The 26,512-nt window shown below is 43.2% G+C and overlaps 1 protein-coding gene and 1 pseudogene across 9 annotated transcripts in view; one reads left to right on the top strand and one right to left on the bottom strand.

The window, feature by feature from the left end:
- Positions 1-26,293, bottom strand: part of SEMA6D (semaphorin 6D) — a 57,760-nt gene extending 31,467 nt beyond the window's left edge. For 4 of the 9 annotated variants that reach the window (XM_061157068.1, XM_061157072.1, XM_061157074.1 and 1 more), the window contains exon 1: positions 25,984-26,292. The gene's annotated coding sequence lies outside the window, so the exon portion shown is untranslated. Of the gene's footprint in view, positions 1-22,062; positions 22,152-24,895; positions 25,166-25,983 lie in introns of those variants that run through there. The other 5 variants (XM_061157073.1, XM_061157076.1, XM_061157069.1 and 2 more) reach the window with 4 other exon arrangements.
- LOC133067529 (U6 spliceosomal RNA) lies at positions 1,638-1,752 on the top strand (annotated as a pseudogene).
- Positions 26,294-26,512: the final 219 nt, after the last annotated feature.

Genomic DNA, 26,512 nt, shown 5'->3' with positions numbered 1-26,512 from the left:
TCATTGCTCTATCACCTCAGTGATGTCAGAAAATGTCAGAAAAGCTCAAAGTGGATTTGCATAGAAAAAGAAAAACTAGGTTCCACAGTGACATTCAGTGGTGAATTTACAAGGTGTTGTTCAGTCACTGAACAGAGTTCTCCTGACTCTGCAATGCCACGGACTGTGGCATGCCAGGCTTCCCTGTCCTTCACTATCTCCCGGGGTTTGCTCAAATTCATGTCCCCTGAATAGGTGATGCCATCCCACCATCTCATCCTCTGCCACCTCCTTCTCCTTTTGCCTTCAGTGTTTCCCAGCATCAGGGTCTTTCCCAATGAATTGGCTCTTTGTATCATGCGGTTAACGTATTGGAGTTTCAGCTTCAGCATCAGTCCTTCTCATGAATATTCAGGGTTGATTTCTTTTAGGACTGACTGGCTTGATCTCCTTGCAGTCCAAGGAGCTTAAAACTATGAGGACCCACAAGGTCCAGAGGTCAGCATTTGGATCTCATTTCTCAGATGACACTTCTTTTAGTACCCCAATTCTGGGTGTACGAATTCACTGAATTCTGAAAACAACACTGTTTCTTCTGTCTCTTGGCCTTGCACACGCGGTGCCTACCACCTCGGGCGCCCTTCTTGTCCTCCTTCTTGCTTCATGTGGTCAGTTTCTGATCAGAAATCACTTCCCACCAGGCTCTCCCCTCTTTTCCTCCACCTGTTGCCAAAACCTGGGCTCACCTTTTATCAGAGCACATAGCATACAATATGCTATGTACATGATAATATAGATAAATATATCTATATAAATATAGAAAATAAAAATAGAATAAATAAAATTCCTTATTTTCTCAACATTCTCTCCCCCTGCCCAGCCCTACACTGTGAATTCCTTGAGTGCGAAGACTATGTCCTTTACATCCATAAACATATTCCTTAAAAAGTGGTGGGTACAGAGTCGCTTTGTTTTTATTTGGAGGATGATTGCTGTACAATGCTGTCAGTTTCTGCCGTACAACAGTGAATCAGCCGCCTGTACACGTGTCCCCTCCCTCTTGGACCTCCCCCCACTCCCCCTCCCCACCCCTCTAGGTCATCACAGAGCGCTGCGCTGAGCTCCCTGGGCTAGACAGCAGCTTTCCACTAGCATCTGTTTCACGCACGGTAGTGTATACATGTCAATATCACTCTCCCAATTTCTCTCATCCTCCCCTTTCCTCACTATGTCCAAGTCTGCATCTCTAATCCTGCCCTGCAAATAGGCTCATCAGTACCATATAGGTTTTTTTTTTTTTTTTTAATGGCTATTGGTTGGATGAGTTGAGAGATGCAACTCTGTATCTTTTTTTTTTTTTTTTCATTTATTTTTATTAGTTGGAAGCTAATTACTTTACAATATTGTAGTGGTTTTTGCCATACATTGACATGAATCAGCCATGGATTTACATGTGTTCCCCATCCTCAACACCCCTCCCACCACCCTCCCCATCTCATCCCTCTGGGTCATCCCAGTGCACCAGCCCTGAGCACTTGTCTCATGCATCCAACCTGAACTGGCGATCTGTTTCACACTTGATAATATATATGTTTCAGTGCTATTCTCTCAGATCATCCCACCCTTGCCTTCTCCCATAGAGTCCAGAAGTCTGTTCTATACATCTGTGTCTCTTTTTCTGTCTAGCATATTGGAACGATACAGAGAAGATTAGCATGGCCCCTGTGCCACTCTGTATCTTTTGAAGAAAAAAACAAAACTTAAAAAATCTTTGAAGAGCACCTTTCCCACTCATGGTGAATTGCTAGCAATAGGTTACCCCCAGTCACCAAGGAACAGACGCAGCAACACTGAATGATATTAGAGTACGTGGGGAAGGTGGTCTCTTACAACTGCTGATCTAACCACAGTAAGACTTGGACGTCCACTGATCTTACTATTGCTGGGATAGATATACAGGAGTTTCAATAATGTTCTAGCAATATTCTCTGACCTATTTCCTTTAATGATCAACGCCTTGGACCTGGGGCCCACAATTCTACCGTTGTCCCAGGCAGCATCCTGGGGAGGTATAGAAAAATAATTGGTGCTTTATTCATGCAAACAAGCTGAACACTGTTGAAATTAGCCTGCTTACCTTTGGAGGGAAAAGTGTGGCTGGCTTTCCTTTCTACCATCCACCCTTATCACAAACTCACAGCTCCTTGATAAAAAGGAAATATTAAGAATTCAGGGGAGATGGAGGGTTGGAGGTCTTTTGTATAAAGGATACAGGGACAAAAGTGGGCTTACAAGGAGATTCAGCAGAGAACTGGTAAGCGGTACTTGGAGAAGAAAGACAGGAGGGACCTCTGAATTTCCTCCAAAGTGTGTCTACACCAAGCTGGGGGAAGGAGAGCTGCCTCTTTCATGCTTTACATGCTAAGGTCCCAGTCAGCCCTCAGGGTGGCAGGAAATCAAGGAGTAGCAGCCACCAATAGGCACGACCCTCAATCCAAGGGAGGTGGGGGCATTCCTTTCAGAGGTGCCCTAATCCAAAGTTCCCAGGCCCCAAGCTCTGTCTCGAGTGATCTTTTATGCCTTCTCTGCTTACTGTGTCCTTTGCAGCAGCCAGCCTGCCCAAGGGAGAAGAGATGGAGGCCAGAGGAGCAGAGGGATCCCAGGACAAGGGTACCACTCACACGTGTGGGATTCTTCAGCCTCCCACGCTCTTAGACCAGCCCAGTGCTTCTATGGAAGTGAGATAAGGAAGCATCACTGCTGACTAACTCACCATGGTTTTTTAAAGGAACAAGTGAGAAAATGAGAGTAAAAATACTCTGTAGATTGTAAAGGTGCTATACGTGTGAAGTAGTAGTATTATTATCAGTGCTTTATTTAGTCCCAGTCTGCAACAGCACGGTACACTGACCTTGCTTCTGCTTCGGTTGAGATGAATATTAACCTTCCGATTTCCCTGGATGCATCTACTCTGCAAGTTGAGGGCCCTGCTGGGCTGCCAGCTCTTGGTTCCCGCTGTTCTCTGGACCAGGGACCATTTCCATGGCTTCTCTGATGGCAAGTTCCTACTCACCCCTTAGGACCTTTCACCAATTCGAGCCCTTTTCCGTTTCTCTCCTTTTGCAACGTTCCATCCATTTGACTGTGGGTAGACCATGGTAGGTTGCACTGACCATCTACATGCTAGTCTTTCTGATGAGACTGAGTTTCTGGAAGGTGGGATCTGAGACTTCTTAGTGGAAATAAGTTCACAGGCCACTACATGAAATATTTCCCATGCCCACTTCTCTAAGAGAGCAGGGTTTGCCTAGTAACATACTTCTCTTTTATTTTCACGGGACACGCCTGGAGTTCCGAGTAACATGCACATGTTAGAAACTAGAAAAGTGGAGATGATTCTGAGCACAACAAGCCATGGTTGAATGCTAAGGAAACACTAGGCACTGTGCTAATAAACACTCCTTAGGAGACCAATGCTATTTTCCCAAATTTTCAGATATGAAAATAAAAAGGTAATCTGCCTCAGGTCACAAAACTAAATAGGGCTTAAGTCAGTTGGACTCCAATGTCTATAGTCTTAATCACATCAGAAAAAGATAATGCAGAAGAAACAGAAAGGAGAAGAGAAAGGGGCCTTTTTAATTTATTAAGAAAAGCATAGTCATATTTTGAGCTTGCTTTAATTATTGTTGTTTGAAATATAAACAGCACTCATGTCCTCTTCTAGCCTAATGACCTAGCAGGTAACTGCAGCAGACAAATAAATAAATAAAAGATTTTATGAAACAACAAAATAATAAGAGGACCTTTATGCAGGAAGTGAGCAAAAATGCTGTCTCGCTAAGTCTTGGGAGTTGGTTTCCACCTCTTCTTCCTACCTCCACCTTTGAAGTGGTCAGGGACTCTTCCCTACCATCTCGGACCCAGCATCAAAGTCTTCAAGTCGTTTCTGGTGTGTGTGTGGCGGGGGGGGGGGGGGGGGGGTGAGGTGACAGGGCAGGGGTGAAATGGGGACCCAGCTCCAAAATCAGGGAGCCTTCTTGTTCAGGTGCTCCTCCTGTGTGGACACAAATTGAGGGTGGAAAGCCCACCCGGTCCCTCTGCTCCTGGGTCTCTCAGAGTTAAAGGAAGGTTTCCTTGAGAGTCCCTTCCTGTAAATGTCCAGCAGGCCAGGCAGCGTGGATGTGGCAGGGAGCACGTAAGAAGGAAAGTCTGCACCTCTGAAGGCTCATCTACTTCTTTTATTTTCTATCATTAATGACCAGTAACAGAACAGTAAAAAAGGAAACTCTTATCCATACTCCATCTCAACCCTGAGAAATGACTGGAAAAAGGGGGTCAATATGGAAACCCACAGAAGAAGCTGTGAGATGACAGCCCATCTTCTCACTGTGCCTGAGAATAAACACCCTCATACAATTCATTGAGGAAATGGGGTTTAAGGATATTCTGGTTCTACTACCCATTAGCTGTGTGACCTTGGAAAACCAACTTTGCCTTGTACCTGTAAAAAATAGAAAACAAGTAGACTATCTTAAAGGACTGTTTAAAGGTTACAGGCTTAATATTCAGAAAACCTTGAAAAGTGTGCAGGCAAATAAATGAAGTCTTAGCTATTATGGTTATTGCTGTTAGTATCAGTATTGACATAACTCTGTTTCTGTATTCCCTGCCCTGTGATAATCTAATCTTTCCTGAAGACCACCTCTGGTGATTTCAGGGTCTTCTATGTTCTAAATTCTCTCTTGGAATCTTCCAGCACATCAGATGATAAACATCTTACTGGTGTAAATGCACCAAGTATACTTAAAGTTGTTACTTTTTCTTGAGATGCATCACATATTCAGGCCCACTTCTAATATCTGTCTTAGAAGAAAACAGCCATGACATAGATGATTAAAAGCCCTGAGACCTGGCTTCCTAGGGAAGGCTGGGGAGTGGAAGGAATGCTGCTAGCTTTCCCTAGTGGAAAAGTCAGTGAAGAGACACAACTCGATGACTGAATTCCCTGCTGTGGGAAAGGTGAGTTAAATAATTGGAGAACTCATTCCTGGAATATTCTAGAATGCAAGGGTAGATACCAATGCTATAATAATTCCCAGACTATGATGCTTCAAATATCTAGATTCTTAGCCTCTCAAAAACATGGTCCCCAAATATTTTCTACCATTCCCATTTAGAAGTGGGTATACAGATCCCTCCTTTGAGTCAAGGATATGACTTGCCTGAATAGAACAGAATATTGTGGAAGTGATGTTTTGTCACCTGTAGGTCCAGAAGGTAATGAATGGACAGCTTCCAATTTCTGTTTCTTCAGATACTTTTTGAACCCAGCCACCATAGTATGGGGCTTCCCAGGTGGCACGAGTGGTAAAAAAAAATCTGCCCGCCAAGGCAGGAGACACAAAAGACTCAGGTTCCATCCCTGGGTTGGGACGATCCCCTGGAGTAGGAAATGGTACCCCACTTCAGTATTCTTGCCTGGAAAATTCCATGGACAGAGGAATTTGGTGGACTGCAGTCCATGGGGCCACAGAGCCGGACATGGCTGAACATACACACACACACCATGGTATGAGGAAGCCCACGCTGTTTATCAGGCCTTCATGAAGAGGCCCATGTAGAGAGAGACAAGACTGGGGTTTAGTCTCTGAGACGAAGGCTCAGCCCTGGTTGATCCCCCAGCTTATAGGCAACACACATGGGCTTCCCACATGAATGGGCCAATTTTGAAATGGATCCTCCAGCCCATAATTGAATCACCCTACTTGATTTAAAGTGGAGCTGTGCTGAGCTCTGCTCAAATTGTAGATTTTTGAGTCAGATGAATGATTGCTATTATTTTAAACACTCAGTTTTGCAATGGTCTGTAATGAAGCTAGATAATTGATATACTGCATGTTTTGGGGAGAATCCTTTCCTAGATCCTTTAAGATACTCTTTGCCTGAAATACTGCTTTGTTTTGCTTTCTCCTCTTGGTCCAGCTGAAGACTGAAATTAGCTGTCAGAGCTGGGTATATGGCAGAGACACAGGAAGCTGCTGGTCAGAATGTAGATGCTAACACAATTCCCAGCCTTCAGATTGTCTATGTGTCAGCAGGACTAAACTTGTTCCTAAACGGTCTTGTCTCAGTTTCTAAAAAAACAGCAGGCTTCTTGTTAATAATCAGGAATGCAAATTATATCAATACGGTACATTTTACAAAAGGCAAATACATGTCTTTTTTCTCAAGGATAAAATATAATGTTAATTGGAATTAATTGATATATTAGACATAGCAGGGTAAAAAAGTTACAACCATTTAGAAAACAATAAGTCAGTGTGTACACACTTGCTCCCATCCATGTATGCTAACAATACTAACCCTGACTCAGTGATTTTTACTTCTTATACTTTATCCTAAGCAAAAGATCTAAAGAAGAACAAAGAAGATGCTTATTTAACATGGAGAAGTAGTAAAAATAAAGGTATATTATACCAGTCTCATGGAATATCATGCAACCATTAAGATGATAATAATGAAGACCAGTAATCCTTAGTTTATGATGTAATACCAAATGGGGAAATCATAGTATAAAAATATATGTTCATTAATTACAACTCTATAAAAACAGAGATACATATTGACAAATGTTAAAAGGGAATAAAGGCAAAATAAGCTATTTTAGGATTTTTTCCCCTTTAAGAATAATACTTTTAACATTATACAAGGAGAGATGGAGTTATGATCCATTAAAAATATAAAATCACTTTCCAACCCAAATAAGCTAAACATTTTCCTGATGAAGGCAATTATTGACCTGTTGACCAAAGCCAAGAACTAATACTTGGATCCTATGGAATCTGTCTCTTAAAACATTATTTTAGATGATAATGTCTTAGAAAATAAGTCTTCTATAATTTTATATATCATATGTACACTCTGGGCATTTAATAAAAGAAGATGGAGGTAATTCAGAGATTTCAGTTAAGTTAGCATATCATAATTTTGGCTTTGCTTCCCACCCCATGCTCCCCTCCACCACTTTTAACCTTCAATTTTTCTTTCCTAGGCTTCCAAAATATAAAGTGCTAAAATAAAACCAGCAACAACAGTTTCTATTTTTAAAGTGAACTTTAATCTGATTTTCACAAAGATCCATCCCAATTCAAAATCACTGCTGCACTCCTGGTGCTGGTAAGATGGTGTTTGTCTTTTGCATTAAAAATCAAGAATTCCAGTCACACAGGAGAAAGAAAACCTGGTTAGACTTCTCAGTAATCAAGTGCATACCAGTAAAAGCAAAAGGATAACTGATTGCAATTGTGTCCTTAGATATTTAAAGCCAAACCCATTTTTACCCTGGTTGTTTAAACACTGGCTGTAAGGTCTCCTTTCTCTATCCTAAAAACATGCAAAGGAAAATGGAGAAGAAAGACCTGGCCCACTCAAATTCCAAACTTCCTCTTACAGCCCGGTGAGTGGAGTGGCAAGAAGTAAGGGTGACTTCTCTGTCAGTCTTCTTGCTGGAGTCATCAGCCTACTCCACCATGAGCCACATAAGTGCCATTCTAAGCATTAAACATACTTTTATTTGTGTGTGTAGACAAACATTAAATACACATTTTCCTAAGCTAATGTCCAAGCAGAGCTGTTTACAATTTACTTTAAAAGATAAATGGCTGCTAGAACACTGAATCCATTTCAGAATTTGGTCGCATTGAGCCATTTTTCTTAGTCATAAAATAGATTCCATAGTAGAGAAAGATAATTCCATAATTCTGCCTCTAGGTATTAAAGCAACAAGAAGTCAGACACCAGCTCTATCTGTAACCCTTTTTGAATCAGCCTACTCAACACTAATATAAATGTAAACACATCAGTCAGCCAGTCATTAGGGGCTCAAGAAAAGTCTTGGGAGCTAAAGTATAAACCCCCATTTGGTTCCAAGGCTCCTAAGTTAAGCATCTTATTGCACACACACAATAAAACAGGCAGAAGTCAAGATGTTCTCTACTAAGATAAACTAAAATTAAATGAGGTTAAATTAAATTAAAATAAATGAATGAACAACCCTTAAACTGAGTAACTTTTAGGAGGCCCACAGCGATGATACTTCCAGCTCTCAAAAGTCAAAAAGATTACTATTCTTTCTCTCATATACACACCTTAAATCAAGTTGTTTAAAAGAATCTACATTAACACCTCTTGATCAGTGTCAAAGTAAAAATTGCTTAATATTTAAGCGATGAAGTCTGTAGCATCAAGCATCAAGACTTTGATTTTAATTGGCTCATGGTACCGTGGCTTACACTGGAGATGTTTGTGGGCTTTAACATTACAGAACAGCCTCCCATCTCTGTACTTAAACAGCCAACAACATGTTTGTAAAGTGGAAAAGGTCCACTTAAATGATGTAAACGTTTAGGTGGGTGATGAGAGACACTTGGAGCACCAAATTCTCTTGCGATCTAAAATCTGCTCAAGTGGAAGGTGGCTCCAGGCAGAAATGAAGATCTATCTAAAAATGATAATTGTTACATCTCAATTAAAGTTGTTTTTCTTTGATAGTCTTTATTTGATACATATTTACTTATCAAGTTGGTACCTCAACTTGATAAAAAAAAAAAACCTGAGTAGACCTGAAATCTGTGCTTCCCATTAAACAGCTATACGTTTTAATATGGAATTTGCAAGTGTTCTGAAGTGTCATAATGACTGAACCAGAAAAATCATGGTTCTCACACAGAGTAAGTGCAGATTCATTGGTGGTGCCTCTTTCTTGAATCTTGGAGAGACTGGGTCTCCACAGAACTAGATACTTGGGCCACCATGAGTAGAGTGGCACCTTTTCTAAAAGTTATAACTAAGTTTAAGACTACCCCGAAATTGGGTCATTTGTAGAGACATGGATGGACCTGGCCTTCCCAGGTGGCACTAGTGGTAAAGAACCTGCCTGATAATGCACGAGGTGCACTAGAGACATGGTTTGATCCCTGGGTTGGGAAGATCCCTTGGAGGAGAGCAAAGCAACCCACTTCAGTATTCTTGCCTGGAGAATCCCATCAATAGAGGAGCCTGGCGGGCTATAGTTCATGAGGTCACAAAGAGTCGGACACGACTGAAGTGACTTACCACGCACACATGGATTAACTTAGAGACTCTCATCAGAGTGAAGTGAGCGAAAGAGAAAAACAAACACTGTATATTAATGCATATATGTGGAATCTGAAAAAAACTGGCAGAGAAGATCTTATGTACAAAGTAGAAATAGAGACAGGGGCTTAGAGAACAAATGTGTGGATACCAAGGGGGAAGGGGGAGGGTGGGATGAATTGGGAGGTTGGGATTGACATACATACACTATTGATACTATGTATACAATAGGTAACTAATGAGGACCTACTGTGCAGCTCAGGGAACCCTACTCAGTGCTCTGTGGTGACCTAAATGGGGAGGAAATAAAAAAAGAGGGGCTATATGTATGCATATAGCTGATTCACTTTACTGTACAGTAGAAACAAATACAACATTGTAAAGCAACTAAGCTCCAACAAAAATGCTAAAGAAAAGACTGCACAGAATAGACCCCGAACCAGCATTCACTTGGCGCCACATTGTGGGGTGTGTTTTAACTGGTCAGTGGCCCATGCCAGTGGGTTGGCTAAATAGTTTATCACCTTGTAATATACAAAACTGGGGCAGTAAATTAGAGAACTCTCAAGGATGCCAATATTTGTATATTAGAGTTTTAAAGTCTCAGATATAGATTTTTTTTCTAAGCGTGGCAAAAGTCCTGGAGTGAGTTACATCTCCTCTGGGATATCAGCATAAAATCTACAGAGGGGAAAGGACAGATCCAAATGAAATGAGCAGAATAATTCCAGTGGTGAATCAATTTGACTCTATGTTATAAAATCACCATACAGCATGTAGGCCTAGTCTAGAGGTCAAAAGTTTCAGCTATACAGCTCAACTTCGCAAGAAGAGCCCTGACTTCTACTTTTTCTGTTGATCTCATATAATCCCCATACCGTAATTTTAAATTCTGAGAGTCTAGTCACGCCAGTTATAACCCAAACCCAGGCCTGACGTCATTTAACACTGATGTCTTATACTCTCTTGAAGTGTGCAGATTACTAGCAGTGGCCCTGAACACCACGTCTATTCTGCCTCAATTTACAACGGAGAGAACCAAGGCCCAGGGAAATTATGTGCCTTGCCTGAGTGTGCAGTGCAGAGGGAACTCAGACCCAGAAAACGTGCCTCTTTCCAGCTCATGTCTGTCTACTCAGATGCTACAGAAGAAATGGCATTGGGAAAAAGGAGCAATCAGGCAAGGCTACATGATAAGCAGGGACCAGTGCAAAATGAAAACAGGGGCTCCTTATTCCAAAATTATTAAGAATTTCAATATGGCTAGAGCAGCACATTCTCGGCATGGGGCCAAGTGTGACTGTACAAGAAACACATCCATGAAGCTGATCCTGGCTCCAGTCACGCCAGCACTTACTACACTGTGACTCTTTGAAGGCCAAGGGGAAGAACATCTCTTTGAACACTGAATATGCTCAAAAAATGGTCTATCATGTGGATAAGTGAGTGAATGTGTAGGTGAATGAGTGAAAGAATGCAGCTAGAAAATTACATCTCAGACCCAGGGTCAGGTTGAGTTAATACAGTAAGTCACCCTGAAAACTCGGTCCATTATTTAAGTGACACAATTCATAATCTGAAGATACTTGACAACACAAAAAATTTCCTAGCCCCAGCATAAGTAAGTTGCCAGTACCATGTCCAAAATGTGAGCAGCGAGGTTTACACGTGGCAGTGTTACAGTGCTTTTATGTGCTCAAGAAATGCCAGCTTCTTAGCAGAACTGGTCTTGTGTTCTTTTTCTGTCTCTTTCTGTTTAGAAGTAGCTATCCAGATATATTTTACAGAACCTATCCATGTGCAAAACTACAAAATACTTCAGATACTACAATATATGAAATACATTGCCAAGCATCCCTGATTTGAAAACAGTAGTAATAATAACAACACAACAATTTGTTGAGTTTTATTATGTCAGATACCATGCTCAGTGCTTACATGTATTTCTCCTGAAGAAAGACCTCGTAACATCAAACTGTGAATGAAGTAGATATATTATCCTGATTTTCCAATGCGGAAAACAAGGCTACCAGAGGTCGAGTGGCACATCAGACAGAATTTGCCTTTAGGACCATTTGGACTCCTGAAGACTAATAGTTCTTTGGAAGGTTGGCTATACGCAAAACAGCAGAGCAAAGGCTACGGCCTGCCTTTAAGGAATGAGACTTTTATCTGATAAGGACTGAGTGAAGTTTCACTCTGGTGAGCAAAAATGCAGTCATAAAACCCTGAAAGTAGAAATTTCTGATATTGAAAATCTAGGTGGTTAATTTTATAGCTTATTGCAAATTTGGATAAAGACAAGTAAAGGAGGAGCCTCCTCACCTGTCTTTTACGGGGCTTTAGGATCTGATTCACTGCATTACTCTAACAAAGGCTGAACTCTGTACTCAGAGTGAAGGAAGACTTCGCCAGGCTGAGATTTCCACTCAGGTAGTCTGCAATATATTTCATTAAGGGACAGAAAGGCAAAAATGTGGGTAACATTCATGATGACAGACTCACATCTGTCTCAGAATTGAAGAGAAGAGAGAGAATGTTTCTGTTTCTACCTCTCTAGATAGAAATGGCTTCATAATTATGGCTTGTATTTATTATGATGTTTCAAAGTGTAAATCTGGCAGGGGTATCTTTTAAAACAAGCCACAGGGAGGAAAAATAAAAGAAAAAAAATATGACAGCAAATTCATTTGATATATCCTGTCCACTTTTTTGTAGCATTGCCCGCCAATGTCATAGTTTTTACATTTTTAAACTGCCTAATTAAATGAAAGTGCTGTTCCAGGGATGCAAAATTTTTTCATAATGGCAGAAAAATATTTCTGGCCAAACACCAAAGTTTTCTAGCTTGTAAGCCCTCATGAACATGTTTATGTAATGTTACGTGGGGTGCATATAACATGCATATATAACAATGTATAAATACAAATTTTGTTGTTCAGTTGTGAATAGTTTGCAACAAAATGCTGATTTTGTACATGTATTCAATAATAAACTAGTCTCCTCCATGTAAGTTGGTCGTAGTGGTCCCACTCTCTGCCCAAGACTGACGACTCCTTGGAAAATACCCTGGTGCTGGGAAAGATTTAGGGCAGGAGGAGAAGGAGACGACAGAGGATGAGATGGTGGATGGCATCACCAACTCAATGGACATGAGTTTGAGCAAACTCCAGAAGATGGTGAAGAACAGGGAAGCCTGGCGTGCCATAGCCCATGGGGTCGCAAAGAGTCAGACACAACTTAGTCACTGTACAACAGCAGCAACAAAGAAAATGGAAAGAACTGGCAAAAGTAATCATTACCAAGTTTGCTTATCCATTGAGTTACTTATTTGCCTTCTCACAGGTCAGATAGTTCAAGCTCTGTTCTGAGACATCGTGTCAGATGGCATCTGCACTAAATACTCATCAACCTATACAGAGATCATTAATGAGGATGGCTTCCAGGTGGCGCTAGTGATAAAGAACACGCCTGCCAGTGCAGGAGATGTAAGAGACTTAGGTTCGATCGCTGGGTAGAGAAGATCCCCTGAAGGAGTGCATGGTAACCCACTCCAGTGTTCTTGCCTAGAGAATCCCAAGGACAGAGGAGCCTGATGGATTTCCAGTCCATGGGGTCGCAAAGAGTCGGACATGACTGACGCGACTTAGCATGCATGCATGAGTGTTTTAAGGGAAATGAATGTCTCAAAAAAATTAAATCAAAGATGGCAAATGTGCTGTATTGGGACTACCAAGCACTCTATTTCGCATAGAAGACTCTGCAAATCAATCAAGGTGTCCTTTTTCTCCCTGACCTTCGATGTAGCCCCACACATTTCTACAACACAAGATGCAACGCCTACTACCAATCAGGTTTGGCCTCTCTACTTTGAAACTCATTTTCCCTGTCTGTCCTATGTGTTCCATGGGGAATGGCTCTTCAGGGATGTAACTGAAAATTAGAGGGAAATTGTGCCATGGTAGCGTATCAACTCCTGAGAGGTGAATGAGGTGCAATTACTGCTAACTGAAAATATTATCTATATATTTCTGAAAATTGAGTATAAAAACTCTATTAGCAGCAATGAAGTTTTAAGTGATCTTGAAAGAAAAGGGCAAAGTGTTATAAAATGTAAATGGCAATAATAAATTTGAGAAGTGGGGCTATTTGTGTGTGTGTGTCTTTGTACAGATAAGTATATACACGTTCATGAGGTGGGTTCATATTTTTTGAAATCACCAATAGATTTGATACTATATGGCAATTAAAATATGAAGATAAATATAACGTTAAGGAATGCTACTACTAGAAAGAAACTTGGAAATCATTTAGATTCTCTTTGATGCCCATCCCAACCTCACTTTGTTCTAATGAGAGCACTAGGACCACAGAAGGCCAGGGCTTTTTCCAGAGATAGCTGGTTGGCTAATCAGGTTGCCTGGTTGCCAGGCCAGGTTTCCGGACTCCCAGTTCTGTCCTCTCACTCCTTTTTAAACTGCTCTGATGGCCTTTTCAGTGATGGGACCATGTTTTGAACTTTAAAATGACATTAAGCCTCACAAATTAGCTATTAAGTGTGTGGCAGAGAAGGAGAGATGACAAGGAAAGAGTGAGGGAGAGATCTCTGATAACTTCCCACACTTCCTATCAAGCACAGCATCTGATTTCCTGATTGACCTCTGAGGACATTAAAGCCTCATAAATTGGAGATGGTCTTGGCTGTGAGTGGGCAGGGTGACTGTCTCCTGAAGAACCATATCTGACTGGCCAAGAGACAGTGTTAGAGCCAGCAAAGGAGAGCCTGGTTATCTCCATCACCTGTGATCAACCATCCTTTGCTGAACCAGTAGTTTCATTAAAACATCTTTTTATAGTCCTCCAAAATGGTCCCCTGGCCCCCTACTCCTTCTTTGTTTAGTCACCCCATGAAAGACAGATGGATTTAGGAACTGTTCAATTCAGTTATTCAGGTAAATAACATTCACCCTCCCAAGAAAAAAGTGAATGACTGCATATAGAATGCTTAGGACAAAGTAGGACATGAAGACCAGTAAGGTTAACTCTTTTTTATTGCTACTATTATAATGATTTAAATGCTCCCGATTGATATTATAAAAGTAACATGACCCTCCTCACTACTTCCGTTCTATGATTTTATTTCTTTCACTGAATGAATCAAGGAGATTTTATAGTGAGTGGTTTGGAGTCAGACAGGTTTGGGCATGAATTCTGACTCTGCCACTGTGCGCTCCTAGCAGGTACATAATTGTAGTGGACAGAATAATGTTCCCATTCATCTCCAAAGATTTCCATGCCCAATCCTGAGAATCTGTGAATATACCATAACATATGGAAAGAGGAACTTTCATATGTGATTAAGTAAGGGATCTTAAAATAGGTGGATTTATCCTGGATTACATGGGTGGAACCAATGTAATCACAAGGGTCCTTAAAAGGTGGAAGAGGAAGGCAGAAGAATCCAAGAAGACAAGACTATGGAAGCAGAAGTCAGAGTTATAGAATGGCTAACTTTGAGTTTGGAGAAAGGGGCCACAGCAAAGAAATCCAGGTAGTCTCCTAAAAGCTGGAAAAGGGAAGGAAATGGATTTTTCCCTTGAGCCTCTGGAAAGAACACAGCCCTGCTGACACTTCGACTTTAGCTCAATGAAGCCCATTTGGGACTTCAAACCTCCAGAATTGTCAGGTAATAAATCCCTGTTGTTTAGATATCTAAGTTTGTAGTAATTTGTTACGACGGCAACAGGAAACTAACTGATGCTCCTGGAGCATCCGTGCCTTTACCTAAAAAATGGAGTAAAAAAATATGTGCCCCAAAGGGCTGACATGAGGATTAAATAAGAGAATGTAAATAAAACTCTTTAGTGCTTGGCAGAAATGAAGAACTCAATAAATGTTCACTGTCATTATGTATGATATCATTACATAGAGATGAGATAGCTATGTTATGATTGTGATAAATGGTGATTCCATAAAGTATAATTCATTGTATCATAATGATCCCTTACATTTGAGTGGCACTTTGGTTTTTATGAAGCCCTTTTATCAACACTGTCTTATTTGATGCTCATTTTAACTGCAAGTCCACAGATGAGGAACCAGAGCCTCCGAGGGGGACAGCACTTTCCTTAGGTCACTCAGAGAGCCCAGTATTGGCCAAAGTTGGGAGTCTTATGTCATTCCAGACACAGCAAGCTGCCGATTTCATCATGTGGTTTATAGAAATATACACATAGGGTATGGAGAATCTTAAAATGAAACAAAAATGATAAGGCCAAATGATGATGGGGTTGTTCATCCCACACAAGACCATTTCCCACGTGGTCTCATCCAGCGGCGTTTTTTGCCCGCACCTCCTGCCCCAGCTCTTGCAAGCACAGCCTGCAGCCTGTCTCAAATGCATCTAGTCAATTGTGCAAAGCACAAGGGAAAAGATTTCATCCTGACCACAGCAGGCAATCACCTGATGCCCTGAAGCATGAAGTTTGATTACCCTTATCTCAGTTTATCATTAAATCAAAGACTGTTGCTACGAATACTGGACCAGGACTCCATTTATGAAATGATATACGCCAGTCAGCAGGAGTGAGTGAGGGCCTTTTTTCTCTCTTAATTTCTGCTCTCCGGGAGGATCCTTTGCAAACTACGGGAAAAAAAGTCTCTTCAGCTTTGAGCAGATTTTATGACTCTCTTCACTCTTTCATGAGCTGGCCGGGTTGCCTTTGGCTCATATGGATTCTCCCTGAGTTGTGGGCAAGAGGTTTGCAACCTCCTACCCAGGGGCCTGCCAACACTAGTCTTGACGTCTAGCACCTTGCTTGGATGGGAATCTGAATGTTACAAGATGCTGGGCAAACCGCAGGTGCTCTGAGGTTTGAGAAACTCTGGCTACACCAGAGCATCATTTCTCCATTTGTGGTCAAGGTACTGTAGAATGTGAGTCACTTGAGGAGTGTATTGAAAATACTAACACTGGGGCCTCATGCCAGACCCAACAACACAGACCCACTGGTGCTGGGGCCCTGGGAATCTGCGTGTAGCCCCAGGTGATTCTGATCAATTTTAAAGTTTGAGGACCACTGGCAGAGATCAAAGATGTGGGTGATGACAGCAATGGGCCTGATTTTCCATGATGTTCTTCAGGCTTTAATTGCCTAGGGGGCAAACAGCATAGAACACATGCCAATCACCTACATTTTGTCCTTCAGCCCAACCATCCGTGGAGCCAGATTTCTGACATCATGAATCTGAAATGGCTGCTATCTGGGTCAGGGCTAGGCAACTAGGCATCAAGGTCTGGGTACATCTCTAGGGCCTTGGAGCTCTCCTGCCAAATTCCCCTCTCCAGTCTGGCTGAATGTGTGGCAAGTGTAGTGTGTGGGGGTGGAGGAGAGCTGGTTGTAAAACTGGCTTCAAGGTCTATATATCAGTCAAAGAGATATGACAGAACCACATGTGAAAAGACTGCATAGTATAAGGGCTAAAAGGATGGACCTTGGAGCCAGACTGCATTTACTTTTACTTAACAGACACTGAGATAAATATAGTACTCACTACAGGCCAAGCACTATTCTAAGTGCCGTTCAAATATTAATTCATTTCTGTCTCACAAACATCCTACCAGGTGGCTACCACTCATCATCGTCCCCCTTTCATGTCATGAAACTAAGGCTCAGAGAGATTAAGTAATTTGCTCAAAATCACACAGTTTACTGATCACATAGCCAGGACTCACACCCCAACAGGCTGGTGCCAGAGTTCACATCCTTAACCACCTTCCTAAGTTGCTTCTCACGGGCCCAAGTCCCCTGGTTCTAGTACTCATTAGTTGTTTGACCCTGGTAAAATTACTTAATCTCCCATCCCTGTTTTCCCCTGTGCAATAAGAAGTAATAACAATAGCACTCACCTTAAAGAATTCTGACCAGAAGATTTAATATATTCACTTAAAAGAGTATCAAGCACACAGCAAGTACTTAATAAGTGCTAATTCTGAGTTAGCTATTCATCCATCCTCCACTCTCAGGGGTAGCATGAGGATTAAATTAGATAACATACGTAAAGTACTAGGCACATTGCCACAGCACCCGGTAAGCACCCGGTGAGGGCTAGCTGTTATTATTAGGCAAGTTGAGCCAGGATGGTTTATTTTAGGTTTTGTCTGGAAGGCAACTGTGTTCTATGCAAGGGGAGGCAGCATGCCTTTCACTTCAGAAAGTAATTGGGTAGGAGCCAGACTAATTATTAAATCCAACAGGTTCTCTGCTTTATGTCACTGGAATATTCCTGAAAAGTTCCTAATACTGAATTGGTATATGCTTAACCCTTCTTCCCCATTGACCTATCTTATCTTCTCTGATTGATCTTTCATTGGCAGTGATTCTTCAGACTAAGAATCTGCTCTCAGACTGTCATGTAACCGTTAACTTATAAAAGACTTAAATATACCAAGGAAAATTGAACCACTGGAGCATTTCTTGGCCAAGCAATTGGCTTAATCATCCCCTAATGCAATTGTTTTCATTTTACTTTTCCTTTAGTATGTGTTCCTGTGTTATACTACTGAGAACTTCTGGTATTTCCTCTCAGAAAGCTTATGTTGTTGTTTAGACGCTCAGTCGTGTCCAACTTTTTGCGGCCCTGTGGACTACAGCCCGCCAGATTCCTCTATCCATGCAATTTCCCAGACAAAATACTGGAATGGGTGTCCATTCCCTTCTCCAAGCGATCTTCCCAACCCAGGGGTCGACTGAACCTGTGTCTCCTGCACTGGCAGGTGAGTTCTTTACCACTGAGCCACCAGGGAAGCCCAGAAAGCTTATCACCTCCACAATTAAATGTAACTGTGGATTGATTACAATTTACGTTAACTCAAGGGGTTAATAACGGCTTGGAAATCCTCATGCCCAAACAGCCCAACATAGAAGAGGCATGGGCATGGGGGGAAGCAGGGAGAAGGTAAGGGAGTTGGGAAGGCAGGATGGTGAAGAGCCACTAATGGGGGGTGAGTTTACCCTGAAAGCTCAGACTCAGGAAGGCATGCTAGGTCCCCAGGGTCACTCAAGGATGGGGTCTTCCAAAGGGAAGTATTACATTAGTGACTCCAAGTTGTTTGCTGCTGCTTTTTCTTTTGTTCTATCAGGAGAAGGTTGCCAGAGTTCCAACCCCATTGCTTGCACACTTCACCAGGCATGATAGATTATAACTACAATCGAATAAGAAGTTAAGACTCAATTAACACGTTTACTACAATATTTGCAACATGTCTACTATGTGTCACACACCGCTAAGTTACAGGGATGAATAAAGCAGTCTAAGCTCCTGGGGCCTGCAGTCGAAGGAGCACCTGGAGTCCAACTCATGCCTTTCTCACAATTTCAACAAGTTGCTGCTCTCTCTTTCACTTCCTTTCTCCACATCCTCCCCAAATCCCTATCTACATATGCAACGTGTTCTTTGTTAAGAGTCTACACCTAGTCTTTTCAAGTTAAAGCAAAAAGATGAAGCCCATGATGCAGCAACATTCTAGTCTGATTCTTCTAAACCCCTCTGTGGGGGAAACCAGCTTGCAGGGTAATATGAGGCAAACCACGTGATTCTTTGCCATGTTCCTGTGTAACACTGAACCAGTTGGCAGTTGATGTGGGGGGTTTAGCTCTGATCACGAAGCAAACTCCTGAATCATCACAAGATTGATCCCATCCATTCTGATGGCTTAAGCTGCAGGGCCATCTGCTGATCGACTCCGTACCGTAGACCACAGACACTCAATAAATATTTGTGGATTTGCATGACAAACTGCTTCTTCACACCTGAAACCCAAGTCTAGGTCAGGCCTCAGAAGAGGACAAGTGACCTAGACCCCCCGCCCCCGTCCCAGGGCCTTTGCCTAAGCTGTTCTCTATGCTTGGAATGCCCTCCCTCTCAGCACCTCCCCTACTGCCCCTGTGTCCACCTGTCCAAATCCTACCTAGTTCAAGGACCAGCTCAAATATCAGCGCTCCACAAAGCCTTCCCTGACCACCCCAGCCAGAAATAACTTCTCACTGCTCTCAATTTCCATAGGTCCGTGTGTGTTCTGGCACTTAAGACACTGGCCATTTTATTTTGGCTATGTGTTTACCTCGTCTTCAATACACCACTCAGTAACAGCCTTGAGCTCTGGATCCATGTCAGTTCCTCTTTGAACTGTTTCCCCACCCTGGCACCTCCTTGTAAGGAGTAGACACTTGGTAAAAATTAGCTGTATGAACAAATGGTTACCCCAGCAATGACAAAAACAGAAGCAACTGCAACATTCTTTATCCCTCCTTTTTCTATCTCTCTTCCTTCTTCTTCAATAGCTTTTAAAAATATATTTACTTGATCTAGCAATTACCCAGGGGAGGTTTGGGGAATTACTGATATATGTAGACAACTCTGCAGACCAAAAAGTGTTTCCAGAGACCCTTCTAATGCCAAAGGAGCCCTCGATCAATGTAGGTGCTGGGGGAGTCTGAGTCCCTGGTCTACTGACGGCCGGCTCCTGGGAATTGAAGTGTTATTTTCTCAAAGAGCTTCATCTGCTCTGGTTCATATGTGCCAGTTCCTCGCCTGAGTAGAAACTCCTGACTTTATTTTTAAATACAGACTCCAATAATAGGCTAAGTAATTGCAGATCTTCCCAAGGACTTTTTATACATGTACGAACATATTGGACTTTTTAAAACCCGTATTTCCTTTCCATAAATAAATGTTGAAAACCTTAAATTTCAGCACTATAGGTAGTGGTAATGTGTATTTGTTTTTTTCCCTCCCATAGGAATCCTGAATCAGAAAGATCAACCAAAAATGCTGATGCATGGGTGATGATTTCTCAAACAACACATCTGATTACTCACAAAGGTAAAAGGATTCTCCCTCAGCCATAAATAAGAAAAGTATATATTATAGTATAATATGCAGTCAAACTTCAGTAATACACTTTTCATCCTCTTGCCACTAAAGCCTGAACAGCTGCAGCTCTCACTGTCTTTGCTGATGGGGCCCATAAATACTCCTGGGAAATGGGACAAAGATACATAATGGATCTTCACCTGCCAAGATCAGGGAAATGAATGTCAATTGCACCCTGATGCAAAAGCACTTTTTGGTAGAGTGATGAATATTGCCATTTGTCCTGTGCCATGCAATTTTGGACAGGAAAACCTAACAGGGAAAAAATGGTGGGAGAAGATGCTACCTTAGGACACTTGAAAAGAAGGGTATGTCATAATTATTTGCCTAACAGGAATTAAAATGAAGAAGAGTGTGTCAATACAGTTTCATTCAGAGAAAGGTCAAAGTTAAGAGCATACATATTCTGCACATATCATTTCAATCAATGCAAAGATTTCCCTCAAAATAGAACTCTTTTATTGAAAAAGAATGTCAGAAGTATCAAAGAGTCAGAAAATTGCCTGGGGGTCCGGATTCCTGAAAACAACTCAGTGCAGTGATGGGACGGTGGGCTGAGACGTCAGGCAGACCTGAGTTCAAATCCTGACTTCACTACTTCCCTGCTCAATGATCTCAGGACAATGACTTGACTTCTCAGGTGCTTGAGTTTCTTTTTCTGCTTTTTTGATAAAGCAGTGATAATACCAGAACCCGCCTCAATCATCCCAGCTGTCTGAGTGTTACAGGACATAATTAAGATAAAGATCTTAGCGTAGTACCTAGAAATTAGTAAGCAGACTAATGATAAGTGATAGTTGTCAAGGTTGCTGCTTTCTCCTCTTCCTCCTCCATCATCATCATCAGCTATCTTACAGCTGATTTCATTAGTAAACATTAGAAAAAGAGGTGAGAAGACTAGCTCCCACCAAATTATGATACCCTCTCCCCTTCCTATCAGTTCAGTTCAGTTCAGTCGCTCAGTTGTGTCCGACTCTGCGACCCCATGGACTGCAGCACGCCAGGCCTCCCTGTCCATCGCCAGCTCCCGGAGTTTACTCAAACCCATGCCCATTGAGTCAGTCATGTCATCCAACCATTTCATCCTCTGTCATCCCCTTCTCCTGCCTGCAATCTTTCCCAGCATCAGGGTCTTTTTCGCTTCCTATATCAAACTCCAAAAGTGGTACTTATAAAATCTTTTTCTTGGCAACATAATCTTGCAAACATGTCCACCTAATTCATGCCATTCTCACTTTAATAAGCAATGACTACTGTAACAGGTATCTTAACCGAGTAAAAGGAAGAGGGAAAAAAAAGTTATAGAATGCACTGGGTTCCATTAGGCTTGGGTCCCAGATTTTAGGTCCATCACACATTCTTTGTGATAAGAGATAAAACAGTGATACCTTCACTTCTTCAAACAACCAGACAGGGTCTTTTTCTGTTTCAGTCATTTGGGATCACCAGCTAAAGGCACTTCATTCTTTTCTTCCCCTTTTCGATAGTCTGAGTTTTAAAGGTCTAGGATGAGTGACGACTGAATGACTCCTTCTAATTCTGTAATTCTGGTGATTTAATTGTATCAAGTCTGAAGAGGCTTTCCTGTGAGTCCTGTAAGGTTGAAGCAAGCCTCCTCTTAAGTGGAACAGGCCACGGCAAGCCAGCAGGGTCTTTCTGCAGGTGCGCCCCCCCCCCCCAAAGTGGGTGAGGGGCCCAGCACAGGTTGGCAAACAATGGAAACTTCCTGTTCTGGGTGTTAACTTTAGTTACCACAGCCAGACAATGCTGCCAGTGGTGTGGAAGAAAAAATTGCTGTAGCCAGCTGTGTTGTTCACAGCCGGATGGATTCTGTGTAGCTCCAAATGGTGATGGAGCCAGCAGCCTGTTGTAGCCAAGGACAGAATGATGGATGATCTACAGACTGTGTCCAAGTAGAGAGAATGGCAGAAGTTCACTTCAGGGTTGTTAAAATGCTAATCTGGGTGAGTTAACAAAGGCTTAATAGAAAAGTTTGAGAAGTAAGCATACCTCATGTGGTACCTATGTGGAGCACTGATTCGATTGCTCTTGGTTACATAAACAGTTGCTTTTCAAAGTAAGAACGTTTCCCAGTTTTCCTGTTGGGATGAATGGAAGCAGATTCACTTATCAGAGGCACTAACCACTGCTGTCAGGTCTGAGGGGAAAAAGTCAGCCTGACAATAGCCACCGTAACTGAAAAGGTTATGATATGCTTAATATAGTTATATGATTTTCATTCTCACCACGTGTCATGGGAATAAATCAAAACACACTTTTTTCCCCCAACTGGAAGTTGGCAGCTGTTCACAAAATAAGCTGCAACCTAAGACACTGGCTTTGGTAGATTTTAACACTAAGTCTCCATTCACAGGAGCTGCTGACAGCGAGGTCTCCAGCTCCATTGACAGTTCCAACATGTGAATTACACTACTAGTACACTGCATTATTACTGTTGAAGGCAGGAAGATTGGCCCCTTGTATATATCTGGTATGGACAATCTTGCCTTAAAATCTTCAGGATGAAATAACATGCTTCAGAAAAAGATGCAGATTTACATCTCTCACCAAATGATCCAGTTTTGCCATCCTCTGTTTCTTTAGATTCTTACTAAGTTTAACGTAGAGAAACATGTCTGCCTCACATGATGTTGGAACATTGGCTAGCATAGCTCCTTGCAAACGACAGGGACTCAATAAATGCTGACTGCCTGGCATACCCCAAGTGCCTCTTGCTTCCTCTAGGAATGAATCTAGAATGGGCAGGCTTAAAGTCTATTAATTGAAATAAAAGGTAATATTTTATCTTGCAATATGCTAAGGAAGGCGTTCACCTCCTACTCTTATATCAATAATGGTTAGGCATTCAGTCAGGCTCTTAACTCTGCATAAAATGCATCAGTAAGGGTGAAAAATGACCCTATTTCAGATGTATTTTTCACTCTTTGTAACTTAGTGAAACTCAAATGCAAGAACAATGACTAAGCTAATTACCAAGGTTTATTATGATGGAGCAGCAAGAAGTGAAGAACTTCTCCAGTTTCATTAAGTCCTTAACAATTATGGGTATCTTTGCAAATCCAAGCTCTGATTCCTGCTTACTTTGCTTGTGTGGTTTAAAGAGATAGAAATCACCACACAGGATTCAGGGGCCTACTTACCCCAGCAAGGTACTGGACAGATCCTTCCTGTTTAGCAGGCAGAGAGTGAACTGATGTCCACTGGGTTTCTAAGTAAGTTACCCCCACTCTACAGTTTACGTCACAACCATCTTTCAAATCCATCAAATGAGGGGAGACAAGGCCAGATGGTGCTATTAGAGGACTTCAAAATAAATAAGTAACTAATAAATAAATAGAAGAGGACAAGGGCAGAATGCCCACAAATCTAAATCAAATTCAAGTTAACTAGCTGTTTGCTGAAGAAGAAGCCACAATAATCCTAGCACACTGTCCTGAAACACAGAAATGTTTCTCAAAAAAAAGTTCACCTATGTAGCATCCCTCATAGAAACAAAGACAGGTAACAACCAGTGTCTAGTTCGAACTAGGTGCTGGCTGTTAAAATCTCACCAAATATACCACTGGAAAAAAACAGTCTGCTAAACAACACATTTGGAAATCTCAGGGTTTTTTTTACCTCACTGTCTTTCTAAGAGAACAGTCCAGGGACCTAAATCAAAGCATAGACACTAACTATAAAATATAAAACTCAGTTATGGCTGGGCTACAGTTTATTTACTCAAAGATGTTCAAGTTCGGGGCGGGGGATGGGGTTCAAAAAAAAAAAAAAAAAAGATGTTCAAGTTCATGGTAACATACGCTTACATCTCAGAACTTATTTAGCAATTTCTATTTATCTGAGCGAGGGTAAATGTCTGTATAGTACTCACCAGCCTGACAGAATATGCCTGTCACTTACTACATTAAACATGACTACACACAACTTAATTAATTCTCGAGTTAGATACCAAAGAGAGGGAGGGGATTTTTCAACTACATGAATATAAGCCAGCATCAAAACCTATTGTTAAACCACCAAAAGAACAGTAAAATCCTCACCTTGAGCTGTCTGGGATAAGATTTCGCAATTCTATAAGAAAGAAACCTTGAAAATTTTCTCCAAACAAGTATTTGTCCAATTCTGGGCAGGGAGGGGAGACCAAAGCAGATTAGAAAAATGTTAAACCTTTCCCTCGGATTTCAGCCTTGAATAAAAGAATCCACTTTACTGGCCCAAATATCAAGTAGAGGGAAGGATAATTCTTAAAAAGCAACTCAACATTTTACTGCAGATATAAACTCTTAGGAGCCAGCAGTTCTTGGGAAAACTGTCCCAGTCATTTCTTCTCCAAGTAACTGGAAACACTACGGTTATTTTTAAGGGAAAGCAGTCGCCCGTAGCAATGGACATAAGGGGCAATGACTGTTTACAAAGTCTGTGTATCTATAATAATCCTTCTGTGTGAATCTCCCAGCTGAACGCGGTGAGAGGTTGGGATGCTGGAACTTCGGTTACTGACTGGTCACCTCGGAACGGGGAGTTTCTCTAACACTGCTGCCTCCCTCATCTCTAGCTCCTTGGCATTTAGCTCTTCACACGTTCGCGATTTAAAGAATCACCTGACAGCAGAGGTCCCAAGAGTCTAGACGGCAAAACATTTTCAAACCCAGTTCTCATCCACACCTTCAAGTCCTTATGACCTTTTATTTCAATCCAAGAGTTATACACGATGGAGGAAGCTTTAAGCCCTTCCAAATTACCCAAGGCAGCTGCAGTATCAGTTTCTGCAGACCGGGAACAAACACCACCGCTGTCAAAACGGGAAATAAAGTTTCCCTACCTTGTCCTCACCATCCCCCTGCCAGCGGCTGCCGACGCGCGCGGCGGCTCCCTCCCGGCTGCGGACGCCTCTGGCCGCCGGAGAAGGGGCTCATGCAAAATTGACTCTTCCTTATTTGTTTCCATCCATAATTGATGGGTAGATGAGAACGTAACACATCTCAGCGCTGGGCTCTTGCCGCCTGGCGGAGACCCTGTCCAAGACGCTTCCGTGAATCATTTCCAGCGGGAGAACAAAGCTCGGAAAGTTGCGGGGGAGAGTGGCTGGGAAGAGAAACCGGGGCGCCGGGTGGGAGGCGGGGGTGGGCGGTGGGCAGCTCCGGGCCCCGGAGCCCGCCCGCGGCGCGCTCGGCCAGCAGGGGGAGAGGGAGGGTGGGAAGTGGCCGCCCTCGGGGCCGAAGCCTGGGGGCTGGGGAGGGGCCGAGTCCCCCGAGCCCCCGCCCCTCGGCACTACCGGCGGGCCGTCCAAGCCCGAGGCGCACCGACAGGTAGCCGGCGTCGGCCGAGAGCTGCCCGGGTGTCGGCGGCTGCGCTGCGCCCCTTCTCCTGGCGCGGGCGAGTGGTCGCCCGTCCACTGCTTGCCTGGCCCGGCGACGCCGGGGCAGCTCAGGGGCTGCCGGGCGGGCGGAAGGGGGCGGCGGAGCCCGCACCCGGCTCCTTTAGCTTCGGCTCGGCGGTGGCGAGAGCTGGAGACGTGGTGCCCGACACCTAAGCAGCCCGGGTTCCCCCTGATAAGGTGTGGGGGAGGGCGGAGCTGGCGCTCCCTGGCAAGAAACTTTTGCTAGCCCCTTCCTTCTCCTCCTTTTTTTGGGGGGGAGGGGGGTGCACAATGTTGAAGGGCCCCTCCCCCCAAGCCTCCAGCAATGCCAGTTTTGACGCGTCCACCAAACCTCCAGCCTTTTGCGCGTCTCTTGCACGGCAGGCGGAAAGCTGCTTGGAAAAGAAATCAACTCTCCAGTGCCAACACACACACACCCGCACACGTACACACATACACACACACTAGAAGCGATTCAGGCTTTAAGGATCTGGGTCCGATCCCCACCAGGCGCCTTAGAGCATTAGCAAATTTTTATAGGGCTGTCTTACCTCATGGGGGAGGCTTGGTTTAAAAAAATAATAATAAAAGCTTGTTACGCTCAAGGAGAAATGAAAATAAAAAATCGAAATACATATATATCCCTGTGTCTCTTTAGGTTTTGGTTTCTTCGGTATAATCCTGAAACTCGCCGCCACCAGTCCTTGCAGCAGCGGCAGCGACAGCAGCAGCCGGACCAAGCGGGAGCAAAACAAATCGAGGCACGGCAAATGGTGTAATTCGATCCATCTCCAAGTCAATCCATCAGGCGAGCCGGAGTCTCGTTCCCTCCCCGCAATCGGCAGCTCGCGGCGCGGGGCCCACCCCCGGGCGCGGACGGCAGGCGGCGCGGGCGGCCCGGCGCGCTCGCTCGCCCGAGCGCCGCGGCCAGCGCCGCCTGGAGGCCCCCAGCCCGGCGCCGCGGCCAGGCTGACCCCTCGGTGGCCTCCGCGTCCCTCCTCCCCGGCGCTCGGCTGCGCGCCCTCCCTCTCGCCACCTCTCAAGAGCTGCTCCTTCCAGCAACTCCCAGCGCCTCAGTCA

The sequence above is a fragment of the Dama dama genome, chromosome 12 (genome assembly GCF_033118175.1).
Source record: "Dama dama isolate Ldn47 chromosome 12, ASM3311817v1, whole genome shotgun sequence".
Lineage (NCBI taxonomy): Eukaryota > Metazoa > Chordata > Mammalia > Artiodactyla > Cervidae > Dama > Dama dama.
The sequence above is the reverse complement of the archived record's forward strand: the minus strand, read 5'-3'. Positions and strand labels throughout refer to the sequence as shown.